Consider the following 20,020-nt stretch of genomic DNA (forward strand, 5'->3'; position numbering starts at 1 on the left):
GGAAAATGTGAAGTTGTACCTTTTGGTAGGGAGAATAAAACAACAGAATATTATTTAAATGGAGAATAAATGAGAAAGCTGCAATGTGAAAGTGCCCGAAACACAGAAAGTTAGCACACGGGAGCAGCAGGGGATGAGGAAAGCTATTAGGATGTTGGCCCTTATTTCGACGGGGTTGGGAATTCTTACTGCCAATGTACAAGGTGCTGGTGAGACCACATCTGGAGTACTTTGAACAGTTTTGGTTGCCTTATTTATGAAAACATATTATTTCACTGGAGGAAGATCAGAGAATGTTCACTAGGATCATCCTCAGTGTGGAGGGGGCTGTCCTGTGGGCAAAGCTCAAAGGTTTGAAATCTGCTTGCTGGAGTCTAGGAAAATGAATGGCAATCTCATTGGAACATATAGGAGTCTTAATGGGCTTGACAAGATAAACGGTAAGAGGATGTTTCCCCTGATGGGAGGGTAAGGGCTACACAGACAGAAAAATATGAAGTAGCCACCAGGGAGACATAGGCAGGATACAGAACATGTGAGGACTAGAAAGCTAAATATTATCTATTTTAATGCAAGGACCTTGACTGGTAAGGCAGATGAACATATAACGTTGATCAGCACGTGGGAATATGATATTGTTGCAAGCACTGAGACTGTTGTAGGAAGGACATTCATAACATTCCAGGGTATAGAAATTTCAGGCGGGATGGGGAGCATGCAACAGGGAGGCGGGTGCATTGCACTATTCATAAAGGAAACCATCACTGCAGTAAGGACGGAGAATGTCTTAGAAGGGTCTTCAAATAAGCCATCTGGGTTGATCCATGAAATAAAACAGGTGTCATCACATTGCTGGGATTATACTGCAGCCCCCCCAACAGTCAGATGGAGAGAGACGAGCAGATATGCAGGCAAATCACAGAGAGATGTGAGAGGAATAAGGTTATATTAGGAGAGAATTTCAATTTTGTGAACATTAACTGGGATCGCCTTTGTGTGAAAAGATTAGACAGTGCAGAATTTTTAAAGTCCATCCAGGAGATCTTTTTGTACCAGTTCGTAGATAGTCGCAGTAGAGATGGGGCAGAGCTAGACCTAATCTGAGGGAATGATGCTGGTCAAGTAGTTGGTGAGTACAGTGCCCACAACTCTGTAAATTTCAAAGTTATTATAGAAAGGGATAAAGACAGTGCACAAGTTAAGTGTCTTAAATGGGGCAAGGCCGATTTCAATGCCATTAAACAGAATCTGACAAACATAGACTGGGAGCAGCTACTTGCAGGTCAGTCTACATTTGGAAAGTGGGCGTCTTTTAAAAGTAGTATTGTGAGAATTCAGGGACAGCGTATTCCCCTAAGAGTGAAGGGCAGGGACAGCAAGGCCAGGGGGCCCTGGATGTGAAAGGATAGTGAGGTTGGATAAAGAAAAAGAAAGAAGCATATGTCACATAAAGAGAATTAAAAGCAGGGGAGACTCTTCAGAAGAATCGTGTAGTGCTTAAAAAGGAAATTAGGAGGGCAAATAGGGACCATGAAATATCTTTGTGAGATAGGATTAAGCAGAACCCCAAAGAATTTTATCTGTATGTTAAGGGTAAGGGGATGACCAGGGAAATAGTGGCATCTATTTGAGACTAATGGACATCGTGTGGAGCCAATGGACACAACAGAGAAAGACATTGTAGCTGGAGATTTTACTTCTGGTAACGGGATTCTAGAGAATGTTAAGATTAGTAAGAACGCAGTATTGCATATTTTAGCGAGCACAAAAGTCCGTGAATGCCCAAAGCCTGATGAAATGTATCTCAGGCTGCTCTGGGAGGCAAGGGAGGTGATTGCTGGTACCCTGGGGGAGATATTCAAACTTTGCTGGCCACAGGTGAAGTGCCAGGTGACTGGAGGATTGCTGACATGGTTCCTTTGCTCAAGACGAGTGACCGGGATAGGCCAGGAAATTACGGACCAAACTGTCTGATACTAGTGGGAGGGAAATTATTGGAAACAATTCCGACGAACAGGATTAACTGACAGCAGGACAGGGATGCCAGCACAGGTTTTTTAGAGGACAATTCCCTCTGAATAAGTTAATTGAGTGTTTTGAAAAGGGGAATAAACATATTGATGAGTTCGTGAAGTTGATGTGGCTTATATGGACTTCAGTGAGGCCTTTGACAAGGTTCCATATGGAAGGCTGGCACAAAGGCTAAGAGCCCATTTGAATCTAAGGCAGGTTAGGATCCAAAACCAGCTTCCAAATAAGAGGCAAAGAGGGATGGTGGAGGATTAGAAGCCTGTGACCAGTGTTGCACCGTAGGAAACAACACGAGGGCCCTTGCTGTTTGCTGTGTACACAAACCACTGGATGTGATTGTATACGGTATAATTTGTAAATTTGCAGATGACATGAAAATTGTTGCTGTTGGTAATAGTGAGGAGGAAGGTTTCAGGCTGCAGTCTGATATTAATCAGCTGGTAAACTCAACTCAGCAATGGCAGATGGAATTTAATCCTGATAAATGTGAGGTGATGCATGTTTAGAGGCCTATTAAGGGAAGGATATACACAATGAATGGTAGGTCCTTCGGGAGTGCTGAGAAACAAAGGGAACTGGGCGTACAAATCCATAGATTCCTGAAGGTTTCAACACAGGTAGACAGGGTGGGAAAGAAGGCATACGGGATGCGTGACTTCATCAGCCATGGTGTAGATGATATAAATGTGAACCATTGCAGCAAAGACCTTACAGATGGTTTGCACAGACAGCATTATTCTAGTCACAAATTCCTCTTTCCCTGTGAAGGTCCATCCTGCTGAATATTAGATACAGCTGGGCTATGGAGAAATGTTGAGCAGATGGAGTGTAATGTGGGGGAGTGTGACCTTGTTCACTTTCACAATAATCATTCGAATGTGACTGAAGCATTCTTAAGCCAAAATGGCATCACTCCCCAATTGGTTTAATCCTGAAGGTGTGTTCTTGTCAATATCCTTTTAAATAATCAATTTTACATAAGAATGACACACTATCAACCTGTCAATGCAATCTTCTCATCTGTGAATAGGGAATGAATCCGTCTTTGTTACTGCATTCACTTTCCTGTAGTCGACTCAGAATCTAATCAAACTGTTTAGTTTAGGAACCAACACCACAGGAGAACTCCAATTACTCTGACAGTTTAATCAATTGATTCTCTGTCATGTATTGAATTTACTTTGTTAATTAGACCTATTTCTCTGGCTTCAAGCAAAATGGGTTTTGTTTTATTTTGTCTGAACTATCTACACCCACATCATGTTCAATTCATGTGCTACATTCAGGTGTACATTTAAAACCATGTATTGGAGCAGTATCATGGATTGGTGGTGCTGGAAGAGCACAGTAGTTCAGGCAGCATCCAAGGAGCAGTAAAATCGAATTTTCGGGCAAGAGCAGTATCAGGCCATTCAGCCCATCGGGTCAATTCTGTCATTCTATCATGTTTGATTGGTTTCTCAACCCCATTCCCCCCTGTTCTCTGCATTACTCTCCATCTTCTGACCAAATAAGAGCCTATCTATCATATTCTTAACTACTCTTAATGACTGGGCCTCCATAGAACACTGTGACAGTGAGTTCCACAGGTCCACCACCCTCTTGCTGATCAAATTTCAGCTTGTCTCAGTTCTGAAGGGTCATCCCTTCAATCTGAGGCTGTGCCCACGGTTATCCGTCTCTCCGACGTCACAGTCACTCGATCCACACCTCTCAGGATTCTTTAAGTTTCAATGAGATTCCCCTCATCCTTCTAAACTCCATTGATTGGAGACCCAGAGACCACAACCACTACTCATGTAAATTTCTATGTATTATCTGAAGAATCTCACTATATCTCTCTTTTGATCTTTCTCAGAATGAAAAAATACAGTGTTGGCCAAGTAAAATAGCTGTTTCTGGTCACTAATGTTTTCTGAATCCCGACGTGTCCTGACCTGGGTATCTCATGTGCTGCCCCCAATATCTCCCTATGGTAGCTGGGTGGTAGGAGTATCCAAAGTCTAACCAACCATTCTTCATCTGCAGGTCTATGACGGGGGTCTCCATTTAGACATCAGTACTTCATTCTGAAGATAATAGCACTCTGAAACCCCTTCAACCTCGATCACAGGCTGACTGCTCATTTATTTCATTCAGGATCTGTTTTTTGGATCTGCTGTCATTCGTGACATCGCACCAAACACTCCACCTGTATTATTGTCACCCTTTCGGAAAGTTTCAGCGATCCTTTCACTTGCTGTGGTGTCATATCAACCCTTATTGATGGATTTTGTTTAACCATTGCCCTGGTTACCTCACACAAAGGAGAGAGACCAGGAACCTGTTCCTGTCATTGTTCTGTTTCTTGGCCCTCCTTTGGATATTCTGTAATTATCGGGGAAGCTACTGCCTTTAGTCCTGACAAATCATTCCTCAGAAGGAAATTGCCTCCCTCAACAGGGAATGTTTTCCCTACTCCAACAATTACTTCTCATGGTAATAAATCACATTCCAGTTGCACTTTATACAATGGAGTGGAATATCCCATTGATTAATATATTAGCCCCCATCAAGCTCTGTGGTGAGAAAATCAATTCTTTCTCCAGCAAAAGTGATTGTTTTGCCCCTGTATCTCTCAGTTGGATTCTGGGTTTAGCTGAAGAAAAGGGAGTCACCATTCCTTTTGATAAAAATTCTGTCAACCTCTCATCTACCTTCCAACTTCCTTTACTAATGACAGAATTCACCTCCAGCCTTTTTGTTATAGTTACAGCTACAGCCTGCTCCGTGGGATTATCTGTTTGTGTTCCCTTCTCTGACTCCTTTTTACTAACTTCTGTAAGTCCCATGGGTCTACCTCACAACTTCCAACATTCCAAACGTACATGGCCCACCTTATTCCCAGAGAAATATTTCAGCTTCTGATCATCACTTCCATCCTCAGCAATTTCCTTCTTAATCTGAGAAGGAGTTCTCGGGCTGTTCCCTACTGTCCATTCTCTCCCCTGGCTCCCTGCCTTCCTCACACTCTCCCAATTTTAATTTTTCTCCCATTTCTGGGGCTGACTGAGAAAGCTTTCTGGATCAGTTATCATTGTAGCTGCTTGTCTTGTGGTTGGCCTTTGGTCTTCTACATGAATTTTGATTCTGGAAGGAAAGGAAGTCATAAATTCTTCTCAAAGAATAATTTCTCTGGGAGCATTGTAAGTACTCTCAGCTTTCAGTGTTCTTATCCACTTGCCAACATTATTTTGTTGAACTCTCCCAAACTCAATAGAAGTTTCTCTAGGCTGTTTCCTTAACTTCTGTAACCTCTGCCTATATGTTTCTGAAACCGACTCATATGAGTTTTGAATAGTCATTTTCCCCTCCTCCTGATCGTGAGAATGCTACTCTGACAGGGATGTAGAAATCTCTTATGCTTTCCCACTTCATTTACTTTGCATGGGCAAGCTCCAGTCTGCTTTTGTCCACCTCACTTGTGTTGCTATCTTCTCAAACAACATGGGAAATGTTTCCACATCATTCTCTTCAAGGTTTTTCAAAGGCTTCACTATCTTCAACATAAAGTCATAGTTATGAAGTGATATAGCACAGAAACAGTCCCTTCGGCCCACCATTTCTGTGCTGACCAACAAACACCAAACTGCACTAATCCCATGAACCTGCACTTGACCCATAGCCAACATGCCCTGGCATTTTAAGTGCTTGTCTGGATGCTTCTTAAATGTTGTGAGAGTACCTGCCTTCACCACCCTCTCAGGCAGCCTGTCCCACAACTGTATCGCCTGAGTGAAAAAAATTTGCTCAAATCCCTTCTAAACCACTTAATCCTCACCTTAATCTTATGCCTGCTGGCCTTAGACACATCTTCCATGGAATAAAGATTATCATGATCTACTTTGCCTTCCACAATTTTGTGTACCTCAATCAGGTGCACCCCTCAGCCTCCCCTGCTCCAGGGAAAACAAACCCAGCCTCTCCAGTCTTTCCTCATAACTGAGACTTTCCATCCCAGGCAACGTCCTGGTGTATCTCTTCTGTCCCCTGTTCAATGCAAACATGTCCTTCCGATAGTGTGGTGACCAGAACTGCACACGGTATTACAGCTGTGGCCTAATCAGGGCTCCGTAAAGTAGCAACAAACTTCTTTGTTCCTAACTTCTGCACCCTGGCTGATGAATTCACGCATCCCGTGTGCCCTTTTCACTCCTCTGTCTACCTGTGCTGACACCTTCAGGAATCAATTCATTTGTACACCCAGGTCCCTTTGTTTCTCAGCACTCCTGAAGGACCTACCATTCATTGTGTCTATCCTTCCCTTATTAGACCTACCTTGCACTTATCAGGATTAAATTCCATCTGCCATTGATGTGTTCAGTTTACCAGCTGATCAATATCAGACTGTAGCCGGAGACCATGCTCCTCACTAATAACAACACCAACAATTTTTATGTCATCTGCAAATTTACAAATAATACCGTGTATAATCACATCCAATTGGTACTGTATACAGTAAACAGCAAGGGTCCTAGCACTGTTTCATACAGTGCAACACTGGTCCCAGGCTTTTAATCCTCCACCAACCCTCTTTGCCTCTTACTTGGAAGCTGGTTTTAAATCCTAACCTGCCTTGGATTCCAATGGGCTCTTGGCAAGCCTTCTATATGGGTCCTTGTCAAAGGCCTCTCTGAAGTGAAGGGTCTATGCCTGAAACGTCAACTCTCCTGCTCCTCAGACGCTGCCTGACCTGCTGTCCTTTCGCAACACCACACGTTTTGTCTCCTGATAAACCGTATCGGCTTCACGACCCCATCACTAGATTTATTCACCTTTCCAAAACACTCAGTTAACTTATTCAGAGGGGATTGCCCTTTCGCAAATCTGTGCTGGCATCCCTGTCTTTCCAAGTGTTGGTTAATCTTGTTCCTCAGAATTGTTTCCAATACTTTCCCTTCCACGGACGTCAGATGAATTGGTCTGTAATCAGTCTTCCCCCAATTAAGGCACTTAACTTGTGTACTGTCTTTATCCCTTTCCATTAACCCTTTGAAATTTACAGAGTTGTGGTCTCTGTGCTCACCCATTAACACTTCAACCACCTGACCGGCTTCATTCCCTAAGGTTAGATCTAGCACTACCCCATCTCTACTGGGACCATTTACAAACTGGTACAAAATGATCTCCTGGATAGAATTTAAAAATTCCATCATGTCTAATCCTTTCACACAAAGGCAATCCCAGTTAATGATCACAAAGTTGAAATTCCCTCCTAATGTAACCCTATTCCTCCAACAGCTCTCTGTGATTTGCCGACATATATGCTCTTCTATCTCCCTCTGACTATTGGGAGGCCAGCAGTACAATCCCAGCAAAGTGATGGCACCTGTTTCATTTCTTAGATCAACCCAGATGGCCTTATTTGAAGACACTTCTAAGTCATCATCCCTCATTACTGCAGTGATGGTTTCCTTTATGAATAATGTAATGCCCCTGCCTCCCTGTTGCATCACACACCCCCGCCCACCCCCTCCATCTCACCTGAAACATCTATACCTTGGAATGTTAAGCTGCCAGTCCTGTCCTTCCTACATCTATGTCTCGGTGATTGCAACAATATCGTATTCCCACATGCTGATCAATGTTATATGTTCATCTGCTTTACCAGTCAAGCTCCTTGAATGAAATTAGATACAATTTAACTTTTTGGTCCTCACATGTTCCGTATCCTGCCTATGTCTTCCTGCTGATCACTGTCTCTGTAGTGGGCGTAATCATGGCATCGTGGGTGATGTCACCAAAATAAGTGACGCACACAGTTGGGGATGGGGCTGAGGGGAAGTAGTGCATCTGCGGGGAAGGACATGAGGCACAGTGTGACGTTTGAGGCGTGTTTGTTGGAGGTGTTAATGTAAGTGACGTCAGTGGGGGTGGTATGGCTGAGGCACCGGCAACTACAGGGGCAGAAGTGACCTCATGGGTAGTCTTCGCAATTGCCTGAAACATTGACTCTCCTGCTCCTCGCATACGGCCTTACCTGCTATGCTTTTCCAGCACCAGTCTTTTTGAATCTCCCAATCCATGGTCAAGCTAAATGCTCCATTAATACTACAATGGCTTTGCTATATCCTAACCAAATTTCTGCATTTATATTATCCAACACCTGAGAGCTGCTGTCAAGGGGCCTGTATACAGCACCTATTACAGCTTTAGATCCTTTCCTGCTCCTCAGTACCACAGAATGATTTCCCCTCATGGTATCCTCCCTCATCATTTTGTTTCTGATCAGTAAGTCTACTCCACCTCCTCTTCCATTTCCCCCGTCCATCCGGTAAACTTTATAACCCAATATAACCACAACCACCCTGCAGAGATATCTCAGTAAAGGCTGCTAGATCATGATCTCCAATTTGAGTTGTGCCTGCAGTTTACTTAATGTATTTTTTATGCTCTTTGTTTTTGTGTCTCAAACTCATGTTTGGGCCATTCACTGGAACCTGCTCCTCAGCACTCATGCTGTATTCTCCTGTTTATTATTTCTCTCTTTCTGTTTAATTCATCCACTTCTCATAGCTTTGATTTATCTGCTGGACCTGAAGTCGGATTCCTGACAGTTTCTTTACTCTGTCATGTTACTTGATATTGAAACTGTATTGACATCCCCCATTCCCCCATTTACTGGTTTGAAGTCCTTGTGCCCACCCCTATCTGGCCTTACTCGTGGGACATTGGTGCCAGGTCCGTTCAAGTGAAGCCTTTCCCAATACTGATGCCAGTGGCCCATGAATTAGAACCTCTCTTTCCCAAACCACTCCTTTTGCCATCCATTCACTCCCTGAATTTTCTTAAGTCTTTGCCAAATTGTCTGTCTCTCAGTTAATATTCCAGTGATTATAATCCTTGAGGCCCTGTTCTTTAGTTGTGTTCCTCATTTCTGATATTCCCCAAACAGGACCTCTTGCCTATTTTTACTGTTGTTATTAGTCCCAATATGAATCCCAACTGGATCCTCCCCCTTCTACTCCAATATACTTTCAAACTGGTTTAAGATATCCCTCACCTTGGCATCAGACAGGCAACACACCGTGTGAGACGCTTAAATTTGCTCTCAAATGGTGCTATCAGACCCATCATAATTGAATCCCCTTCTTCACTTTGTGCAATGGTCAGTTTGCCCATCCACCCTGCAGTCCTTTCCCTCATCCATGCAGGAAGTAAACATCTCATTCCTGTTGGAGCAGGTCAAGAGCTGAGGCTCCAGCAATGCCAAATTCAGGTTGCATTAACCTGCTTCCTTGTAGTCACACTCTTCTGTCTCTGACTACTGGCCATCATTTGAAGGATCTAACCGACAGGGTGTGACTGCCTCCTGAAACACAGTGTCCCTCCCTGATGTGTCACAGTGTTCAGGCTCAGACTCCAGTTCATAATATCTGAGCTGGAGTGTCTTGAGAAAACAACATTGGCTGAAAATATGGTCACTCTGAGCAACAAGACATTCAAAAAAGTTCCACGCAAAAGATTCTTTATAAACATGGAAGCATTCATTTCAGAAAAGTGTTTGCCTGCAATCAGGAATTAGAGGTAGGAGACAGAGAAGAAAGATAATGTATGTGTCCTCCAATGTGCAAGATGTGAACTGTGGGATCTATGCTGGGAGTTTGACTTTTCACAATATTTCTCAATGACTTGGAGGACGGAATGGAGAGCAATATATTCAGGATTGCTGACCACACTGAGTGAGGCAGCTTGGAGGAGGTTACGGAGATAGGGAGGCTAGAGGGCAGGGGGGGATTTGAGAACAATGATGAACATTTGAAAATTGAGGTGTTGCTGAACTGGGAGATAATGCAGGTCAGTGAGAACAGGAGGTGGGGAGCTGGCGATGGGAAAATGCAACTTGGTGTGAGTTCAGATACAAATGTCCGTTTTTTTTACACAGAGGCTGATGCGCATATGGAATGAGCTGCCAGCAGAAGTTTATGAAGGGTGGTGGCTGTGATGGGGGCCAGGACAACATTGGAATAGACATGTTCGGAGTCCCGTGGACATGGCGGGGATTTTCAGTGGCTTTGTAATTTGTAGGTCAGCCTCAAAGATGAGACCAACGTTGTAAAGAATCTGTTTGAGCAGTAGACAGTAGCAGTAGACAAGATGGGATGGAGTTCATACCGGGAGCTGAAGTGGAGGGCTTTGATTTTCTTAATATGTTTCACAGTGAGGCTGGCTCCTCGATACTGACTGCTCTTAGCTGCTGTTCTTTTTACTTACCATTAGAGAGTAGAGTTATAGACACATCGAGTCCTACAGTACGGAGACAAGCCCTTTGACCCAAACTGGTCAATGCCGACCAAAATCTCCATCCACACTAACCCCATTTCCCTGCACTTGACCCATATCCTTCTAATTCTTTCCTATCCATGTGTTTGTCCAAATGCCTTTTATATATTGTTAATGTACCTGCCTTAACCACTTCTGCTGGCAGCTCATTCCATATGCATACCACCTTCTGTGTAAAAAACGTGTCCCTCAGGTTCCCTTTTATTCTTCCTCCTCTAACCATAAACTAATGCCCTCTAGTCCTCGATTCCCCAACCTTGGGGAAAAGGCCGATTGCATTCTCCTACCCATGCTTCTCATGATCTTATATCATTCTATAAGGTCACCCCCTCAGTCTCCTAAGCTTGAAAGAAAAAAGTCTTAGTTTGTCCAACATCTTCCTACAACTCAGACCATCGAGTCCAGGCAACGTCCTTGTAAATTTCTTTTGCACTCTTTCCACTTGAATAACATCCTTCCTTTAGCAAGGTGACCAAAACTGAACACAATACTTCAAATATAGCCTGAAAAACGTCCTGCGTAAATGCAACATAACTTCCCAACATCTATACTCAGTGCCCTGACTGATGAAGGGTAGTGTTCCAAAAGCCTTCTTCACTGCCCTGTGATTCCACTTTCAGAGAACTATGGCTTAGTTGGGTGGCACAGTGGCTCAGTGGTGAGCACTGCTGTCTCACAGTGCAAGGGACCTCAGTTTGATTCCCACCTTGGGTGACTGTCTATGTAGAGTTTCCACATTCTCCCTCTGTAGGTTTCCTCCCACAGTCCAAAGATGTGTAGGTTAGGTGAATTGGCGATGCTAAATTGCCCATAGTGTTAGGTGCATTAGTCAGGTATACATGTAGGGGAATAGGTCTGGCTGGGTTACTTTTTCGAGGGTCAGTGTAGACTAGTTGTGCCGAAGCGTCTGTTTCCATACTGTAGAGAATCTAATCTAAAAAAAACCATGAACCCGAACTCCAAAATCTCTCTGTTCCATTACACTCCTTCAGGCCCTACCATTCACCATGAAACTCCTACCTTGATTTAACTTTTTAAAATGCAAGAGCTCACACTTACCCATACTAAACTCCATTAGCCATTTCTCTGCCCACTTCTCCAGCTGATCAAGGTCCTGCTGCAATTTCTGATAACCTTCCTCACTGTCCACGATACTGCCTCTTTTAGTGTCATCTGCAAACTTACTAATGATTTTCACCCAAATCATTGATATAGATAATAAACAGTAATGGTCCCAGCACCGAGCCCTAAGGCACTCCACTACTCACAGGCCTCCAGTCTGACAAGCATCCTTCCACTATTACCCTCTGCTTCCTAGCATCAAGCCAAATGTGTATCCAGTTTTCCAGCTCATCTCAGACTCCATACGATCTAACCTTCCAATGCAGTCTACCACATGGAAACTTATCAAAGGCCTCACTGAAATCCATGTAGACTACATCTACCACCCTACCCTCATCAAACTTCCTGGTCACTTCATAAAAGAACTCCAATAAATTTGTGAGGCACGATCTTCCACTCTCAAAGCCATGCTGACTACTCCTTTTCAAACCCTATCTTTCCAAATGTATGTCTATCGCATCCCTCAGAATCTTCTCAGGTAGCTTACTTACTACAGATGTTAAGCTTACTGTCTATATTTCCCAGACTTTTATTTTGCAGTCCTTCTTGAATAAGGGCACAACATTCACTACCCTCCAATCTTCAAGGACTTTACCTGTGGTGAACGATGATGCAAAAACATCAACCACGCGCCCCTTAATTTCTTCTCTAGCCCTCTTGCAGTATCATGGATATATCTGGTCGAGACCAGGATATTTATCCACCTTCATGTATTCTAATACATCCAATACCTCCTCTTCTGTGATATGGACTGTCCCCAAGATATTGCCACTAACTTCCCCAAGTTCCTAAGTCTTCATGTCTTTTTCCATGGTAAACACAGAGGAGAAATATTAATTGAGAACCTTGCCCATCTTCTGTGGATCTACACATACATGTCGACTTTGGTCCTTGAGAGATCCTATTCTCCCTCTCATTTTTTTTTTCCTTTAACACACTTAAAGTACCTCTTTATCCATCTGATAGTCTCAGCCAAGGCTATCTCTTGCCCCCTTTTCACCCTCCTTATTTCCTTCTTCACTAGACTCCTGTATTTCCTGTATGCCTCCATTGATCTCAGCTGTCAGTACCTGATCCATGCCTCCTTCTTTATTCTGGTCAAAGCCTCAAACCCTGTCATCCAGGGTTTCCTAATCCTGCTAACTTGTCCCTTCACCCTCACAGGAGCATACAGACCTTGAACTCTAGCTATTTCACTTTTAAAGGCCTCCCACTTGCCCAAGGTCCCTTTACCTGCAAACAAACTATTCCAATCTACCCGTACAAGCTCCTGACTAATTCCAACAAAATTCACCTTGACCTAATTTAGAACTTGAAAATGACCAGTTTTGTCCCTCTCCATAACTATTTTAAAATTAATAGAATGATGGTCCTCTTGCAGCATGTGGGAGTTAAGGGTCACCACGGGTGTCCTTGCTGTCTTCACCTGTGAGAAGTGCACCCAACACCAGTTCCTCAAAGACCACGTTAGGGAACTGCAGCTGGAGCTGAAGAACTTCGGATCACTCGGAAGTGATAGGAGATTCAAATGTTACAGGAACAGGTAGGAGATTTTGTGGTCTTGAGCAAGACCCCCGCATGGTATGGTGCCTCCCAAGTGCCAGGGTCAGGGATGTCTCTGATCAAATCGACAGGATTGTAAATGAGTAGGGAGAACAGTTAGAAGTCGTGGTACACATTAGTGCCAATGACACAGGTAGGGAAAGGGATGAGGACCTGAAAAGAGAATATAGGTCATTAGGTTGGAAGCTAGAAGGCAGGACAAGCAGTCTAGTAATCTTAGGATTGCTACCGGTACCACTTGCTAGTGAGGCTAGGTACAGACAGCGAGTGCAGATGAGCATATGGCTGCAGAGCTGGTGTGAAAGGGAGGGCTTCATTTATGTGGATCATTGGGATACCTTCTGGGGAAGGTGGGACCTGTACCATTGGTGCCCCACCGCCTGAACTGGAGGGGCACCAATATCCTGGCAGGAGGTTTGTTAGAGCACTTCAGAAGGGTTTAAACTAGATTGGCAGGGGGGGTCGGAAACTAGGCTATGGATCAGATGATGGCGTAGTTCGCGAACATCCAGATACAGCATCTAGAGAGTCTATGAGGAGGGAGAGACAGTTGATTGGACAAGGTGCAGTAAGTGTGATGGGTTGAATTGTGTCTATTTTAATTCAAGAAGTATCAGGAATAAGGGTGACAAACTCATAGCATGGATCAGTACTTGGAACTATAATGTTGTGTCCATTACAAAGACTTGGATATCACAGTGGCGGGAATGGTTGTTGGATGTATCACGGTTTAAATGTTTCAAAAGACAGAGAGGTGGAGGTCAAAGAGATGGAGGAGTGACATTGTTAATCAGGGATAGTATCACAGCTGCAGAAAGGGAGATCGTCAAGGAAGGTTTGTCTACAGAGTCAGTATGGGTGGAATTCAGGAACGGGAAAGTAGCAGTCGCTTTACTGAGAGTTTCCAAAGCAACCACGACATGGAGGAGCAGATTGGGAGGCAGATTTGAAAAGGTGCACAAGTCACAGGGTTATTGTCATCGGTACTTTTAACTTCTCTCATACTGACTGGAACATCCTTAGTTCAAACTGTTTGGATGGAGCAGTTTTTGTCAAGTGTGTCCAGGAAGTGTTCCTGATGCAATATGCAGATAGGCTGATTGGAGGGGAGGCCATTTTGGATTTGGTGCTTGCAATGAAACATGTTAGGTGTCAGATCTCTCTGTGGGGCAGCGTTTTGGTGATAGTGATCACACTCCCTGACCTTTACTGTAGTCATGGAGAGGAATAGGAGCAGATGATATAGGAAAGTGTTTAATTGGGGAAAGGGAATTGCAATGCTATTAGGCAGGAACTGGGCACCCTAAATTGGGAATAGATATTCTCAGGGAAATTCATGACAGAAATGTGGGGACTGTTTAGGAAGCACTTGTTGATACTGCTGGAGAGTTTTGTCCTGCTGAAGCAAGGAAGGGCTGGTAGGTTGAAGGAACCATGGATGAAAATGGATGTGGAACATATAATCAAGAGGAAGAAGAAAGCTTACTTAAGATTGAGGAGGCAAGGAGCGGAAAAGGCTTTAGAGGGTTACAAGGTAGTCAGGAAGAAACTGAAGAATGGAATTAGGAGAGCTGGAACGGGGCAGGAAAGAGCTTAAGTGGGTAGGATTAAGGAAAACCCTAAGGCACTCTACACTTACATGAGGAACAAGAGGGTGGCCAGAGTGAAGGTAGGGATGACCAGGGATAGTGGAGCGAACTTGCACCTGGAGTCAAAGGATGTAGGGGAGGTCCTTCATGAATACTTTGCTTCAGTATTCGCTACTGAGAGGGACCTTGTCGTTTCTAAGGACAGCGTGAAACAGACTAAAATACGAGAACTGGTTGATGTTAGGAAGGAGGATGTACTGAAAAGTTTGAAAAACATAAGGATAGACAAATTCCCTAGGCCAGACAGGAGATATCCTAGGTTACTACGGGAAGTGAAGGTAGAGATTGCTGCACCTTTGGCGATGATCTTTGCATCCTCACTGTCCACTGGAGTCATGCCAGATGTTTGGAGGGTGGCAAATGTTATTCCGCTCTTCAAGAAAGGGAATAGGGATAATCCTGGGAATTACAGAGCAGTCAGTCTTACATCAGTAGTGGGCAAAGTATTGGGGAGGCTTCAGAGAGACAGGATTTATGATTACTTGGAAAAGCATAATTTGATTAGAGATAGTCAGCATAGCTTTGTAAGGAGCAGGTCATACCTCATAAACCCCATTGAATTATTTGAGGGCGCAACAAAACACATTGATGAAGATAGAAAAGTGGATGTGGTGTCCATGGATTATAGCAAGGTATTTGATTAGGTTCCTCATAATAGGCTCATTCAAAAAGTAAGGAGACAGGGATACAGGGAAATCTGGCTGTCTGGATACAAAATTGGCTCACCCATAGAAGACAGAGGGTGATAGTAGATAGAAAATATTCAGCCTGGAGCTCCGTGACTGGTGGTGTTACACAGGGATCTATCTGGAGCCTCTGCTCTTTGTGATTTTGATAAGTACTTGAATTAGAAAGTGGAAGGCTGCGTTATAAAGTTTAGGCAAAGGTGATGACTGCAGATGCTGGAAACCAGAGTTTAGATCAGAGTGGTGCTGGAAAAGCACAGCAGGTCAGGCAGCATCCGAGGAGCAGGAAAATCTACGTTTTGGGCAAAGGCCCTTCATCAAGAATGGAGGCAGTGAGCTTCTGGGGTGGAGAGATAAATGGGAGAGGTGTGGGGCTGGGGAGAAGGTAGCAAAGAGTACAACAGGTGAATGGGTGTGGGGATGGGGGTGATAAGTGAAAGGGGAGGGTGGAACTTCCCACCTCTCATCTCCACCCTCGCCTCTGACCTATCACCTCCATCCCCACCCCCATTCACCTACCGTGTTAGAAAGCTTGTCAATAACACGAAGGTTGGTGGAGTGGTGGATAGTGTGGAGGGGGTTTGTAGTTTGCAAAATGACATTGACAGAATGCAGAACTGAGCTGATAAGTGGCAGGTGGAGATTAACCTGGAAAAGTGTGAAACAATTCATTTTGGAAGGCCGAATTTGAATGCAGATTATAGGGTTAAAGGCAGGATTCTTTGCAGTGTGGAGGAACAGAGGGATCTTGGGGTCCACATCTATAGATCTCTCAAAGTTGCCACCCAAGTTGATAGGATTTTTAAGAAAGCATATGGTGTGTTGGCTTTCATTAACAGGAAGATTGAGTTTAAGAGCTGCGAGGTTATGCTGCAACTCAATAAAGCCCTGGTTAAACCACACTTGGAATATTGCGTTTAGTTCTGGTTGCTTCATTATAGGAAAAATATGGAAGCTTTCGAGTGTTCAGAGGAGATTTACCAGGATGCTGCCTGGACTGGAGGGCATGTTTTATGAAGAAAGGTTGAGGGAGTTCGGGCTTTCTCATTGGAGTGAAGAAGGATGAGAGGTGACTTGATAGAGGCGTACAAGATGATAGCTTAAAAATATGTTGCTGGAAAAACGCAGCAGGTCAGGCAGCATCAAAGGAGGAGAATCGACGTTTCGGGCATAAGCCCTTCTTCAGGAATCTTCAAGCCCCTGAAGAAGGGCTTATGCCCGAAACGTCGATTCTCATTCTCCTTTGATGCTGCTTGACCTGCTGCATTTTTCCAGAAACACATATTTAAGCTCTGATCTCCAGCATCTGCAGTCCTCACTTTCTCCACGTAAAAGATGATGACAGGCATAGATAAAGTAGATAGCCAGAACCTTTTTACCATGTCAGAAAGTGCATAATTTTAAGGTGGTTGGAGAAAGATTTACGGGAGATGTCAGAGTTAAATTCTTTACACAGAGAATGGTGGGGCGTGGAATGCACTGCCAGCGGTGGTAGTAGAGTCAGATACATTAGGGACATTTAAACAACTCTTGAATACGTAAATAGAGGATAATACAATGTAGAGTATGTAGGTTAGTCTGATCTTGGAATATGATAAAAGGCCATCACAGCATCGAGGGCTGAAGGGTCCACACTGTGCTGGACAGTTCTATGTTCTATGTTCTGTGTTCTATGGCCACTGGTCCCAAAGTGCTCCCCCACTGACACCTCCATCAACTGTCCTGCCCTATTTCCCAAGAGTATGTCATGTTTTGCCCCCTCCCCTGGCAGAGCCTCAATATACTGCTTGAGGAAACTTTCCTGGATGTGCTTAACAAATTCCAGCCCATCTAAGCTCTCAACATTCTGGCAGTCCCAGTCTATGTTAGGAAAATTGAAATCGCTTACTATGACAACCCTTTGCTCATGCAGGTCACTCCATCTCCCTGCATATTTGTTCATTTAATTCCCATTGACTTTTTGGGAGCCTGTAGTACAAGCCCAATAAAGTCACCATGCCTTTCTGATTTCTTAGCTCCATTCACAAAGCCTCACTGGATGGCCCTTCAGTTATTTATTTTCTGACTACTGCCATGATACTCACCCTAATCAAAAATGCAACCCCCCCTCCCCTTCTTCCATCACCTCTGTGCTGCCCCTTGCACCTCCACATTCCCTGCCAGTCCTGTCCCTCCCTGAACAATGTTTCTCTAATGGCTATAATATCCCAGACCCACATACCAATCCGTGCCCTGTGTTCATTGGCCTTACCTGTCAGCCCTCTTGCATTGAAATAAATGCAATTTAATTCAACAGGTATTCCTTGCTCCCTGACACATTCCTGCCTGATCTGTCTCTTCAACTTACTATTTCTGATTACTCCTTTGAGCCTCGCACTTGCCTCCCTGCTTTTGAGGCTGCAGCCACCTGCTAATCTACATTAAACCCTCCCTTGTAGCACTAGACTCTGACCACAGCAGAAAGCCCCATTGTAAAAAATAACTGCAAAGTCTGTGAGATCGCAAGGTTGAAACTTCACCAAGAGAGGAAGTGAAAGAAGGAGCTCGGAGCAGCTGGACGTTTGTTACTGAGACGGGAGAAAACTGTGAACCATCTGCACTCCCTGGAATCTGACAGCACAGGAGCAGGCCATTCAGCCCATCATGGCTGTGAGTGACCCAATTAGTCCCACTGCCCCTCTCTCTCCGCATCACCAAGCAGGTCTTTCCTTCTCAACTCGAATTCCAATTCCCTCATATTGACCTGGGTCCACAGCACAAGACTGCCCCTAACACGGGCTCCCAATTAACATCTCATTCACACCCACGGTTCCATTCTGTGTGTGGAATGCTCAAGCCTGTCCTCAATATATCCCACGGCAGGAGCCATCACCATTCTGTACAATTCGGTCCCACTGTTGTAAGTTTGATAGACTTTGAACAAATCCAGCAAGTTAAAAATGTGAGAGATGAAGCACTGTGGGACATCAAAAGCAGCACAATTGTACTTCAGCACAAAGTGCAACATCATGGCCCATTGTAATCCTCCATCTACAATTATCATCAAGCCAGGGGATCAACCTTGGTTCAGTGGAGAGTACAGGAGGTCATGTCAGGAGCAGCACCAGCCACACCTGAAGATGAGTTGTCAATCTGGTGAAATTACCAAATAGGACCACTTGCAAAACAGCACATGCTGCAAGTGATAGACCAAGCTAAGCGATCCCAAACCAATGGATCAGATCTAAGCTCTGTTGTCCTGCCACATCTAGTCATGAATGGTGGTAGACAATCAAACAATTCACTGAAGGAGGAGGCTCCACAAACATCCCCATCTTCACTGACGGAGGAGCTCAACACATCCAGAGCAAAAGGTAAGACAGAAGCATTCACAACAATCTTCTGCCAGAAATGCTAAGTGGTTGATCCGTCTCGGCCTCCTCCAGTGGTCCCCAGAGATCAGTGTTCAACCAATTTGATTCATTCCATGTGATGTCAAGAAATGATCGATAGCACTGGATACTGCAAAGGCTACATGCCCTGACAAAATTTCAGCAAAAGCACTGAAAACATGTGCTCCACAAACAGCCACTCCCTGAGCCAAACTGTTCCAACAACATTGGCATGGACCCAGCAATGTGGAAGTTTGCTCAGGTAGTCCCTGTATATAAAAAGCCCGATAAATCCCACCTGGCATATCAGTCTGCTCTCGATCATCAGCAAATTGCTGGAAGTTGTAATCAACAGTGCTATCAAGCAGCACCTGCTGAGCAATAGCCTGCTCAGTGACACACAGTTTGGATTCCATCAGGGGTCACTCAGTTCCTGACCTCCTTACAGGTTTGATCCATCATGGACAAGAGAGCTGAATTCCAGGTGAGGTGTGAGGGACAACCCTTGACATCAAGGTCGTAATCGACTGAAGGAGCCCTGATATACCTGACACATAGGAAGATGGTCATAGTTGTTGGAGGTTAGTCACTTTACATCCAGGATATTTCTGCAGGAGTTCCTCAGGCTCCTGTCCTCAGCCCAACTATCTTCAGTTGCTTTATCAATGACCTTCCCTCCATCATATGGTCAGAAGTGGGAATGTTTGTCAATGATTGCACAGCATTCAGCACCATTTGCAAACCCTCAGATAATGAAGCAGTCCATGTACAAAAACAGCAAGACCTGGACAATATCCCGACTTGAGCTGATGAGTGGCAAGGAACATTCACACCGTAAAAAGGCCAAATAGTGGCTTTTGCCGTCAAGACAGACTTGAGCCGCCATCACTTGATATTTAATGGCCTTACTGTTACTGAATTCCTCACTACCAACATCCTAATTGTTAACAGAAACACAAACGAGCTCACCAAATCATTAGAATGGCTTCATGAGAAGGTCAGACGCTCATCTCCTGACTCCCTAAAGCCTATTCTCTATCTACAAGGAACAAGTCAGGCATGGAAGAATCCCCACTTGCCTAGATAAGTGCAACTCCAACAACATTGAAGAAGCTTGACACCATCCAGTGCAAAGCAACCTGCTTTATTTGCACCACGAATATCCATTCCATCCACCACCAACGCTCTATATCAGCAGTGTGGACCATCTACAAGATGCACTGCAGAAGTATATCAAAGCTCCTTAGATAGCACCTTCCAAACCCATGACCACTTC

This window comes from Chiloscyllium punctatum, chromosome 7 (genome assembly GCF_047496795.1).
Source record: "Chiloscyllium punctatum isolate Juve2018m chromosome 7, sChiPun1.3, whole genome shotgun sequence".
Taxonomy (NCBI): Eukaryota; Metazoa; Chordata; class Chondrichthyes; order Orectolobiformes; family Hemiscylliidae; genus Chiloscyllium; species Chiloscyllium punctatum.